The following is a 1,195-nucleotide window of genomic DNA, read 5'->3' as shown; positions in this document are numbered from 1 at the left end:
GATTCCTGGAGCCTTGTTTTTTGTTTTTTTCCCCCAACACCTTCAATGAAGTTTGGACTTCTTTCCATACCATTAGATCTTGAGCAGAATCTCCCATTGTGCACAGGTTTCAGTGATGCTTCAGAGTAATACACACTAGCTAGGGAGAAGGAGAGGTAGGATACTTCTCGATGTTTGACCCCTGAAGACCTGAGGAATAGCAGCAGAATAGCTTTCTAATTATAGAGGGTGAATTGTGGCAATCTCTTCTTGACTTCATCTCAAGAATAGATTTGGGTCCCTGGAACAGTGCTGAAGAAAGTATCTTAATATTTCCATAGCTGGCTAGAAAATGTGATTAAAAAATTTTTTTTCTGCTTTACTTCTATATTCAAATGTTGCATGAGCGCATTTTCTATAAAGAACAATTTGATCTCCACCTTCAAGGGAAGTGTTCTAATGAAGATTTTAGCTTTCTCTAATTAAAGGCAAGAATAGAGTCAAAAAAACCAAACTATCATGTCCACCAGAATCCATCTCTTTGGTTATTAAACATCCATGTACACACACCCTTGTACACATATAAAAAAATCTAAACAGCAAGTATTTCAATAACAATATATAGTCTACTCAACATGATACATACAAACGCTCATCCATTCTCTTGAATGGGGATCATAAAGTACTATTTGTTATTGGGTAGCTTTTCACTCTTCTTCATGTTTAATCAATTCTACTTCTATATCAAGCAATCTATAAATTAAATTATTAATTTAAATACCACTGAAACAGCTTATGCAAAATAGTACAGGTATTGTTGTTGGTGTTGTTGTTAACTGCCTTCATAGTGACCCTGTATAAGTGTTTCTAAGAAGAAGTTGGTGAGCTTGAACTTCTAACCGTGCAGTTCAAACAGCTTTGCAGTCTGATGCATTAACCCACAGTGCCACACCAGGACTCCAGTACAGGTATGTTGTTTTTAAGTACCGTGGAGTTGGTTCCGACTCATAGTGACCCTGCACAGGTTTTCTGAGGCTGTAAATCTTTATGGGAGCAGAAAGCCTCATCTTTCTCCCACAGAACCGCTGGTAGTTTTGAACTGCTGACCTTGAGGTTAGCAGCCCGATTTGTAACCACTATGCTACCAGAGCAGGGGAGAAAAAAGATGAAAGTAAACTGTGTTCTTTGCTTATTTGGATAAGAAAACAAAACAAAA

This window comes from Chrysochloris asiatica, unplaced genomic scaffold (assembly GCF_000296735.1).
Source record: "Chrysochloris asiatica unplaced genomic scaffold, ChrAsi1.0 scaffold00013, whole genome shotgun sequence".
In the NCBI taxonomy this organism is placed as follows: domain Eukaryota; kingdom Metazoa; phylum Chordata; class Mammalia; order Afrosoricida; family Chrysochloridae; genus Chrysochloris; species Chrysochloris asiatica.
This window is presented reverse-complemented; position numbering follows the sequence as displayed.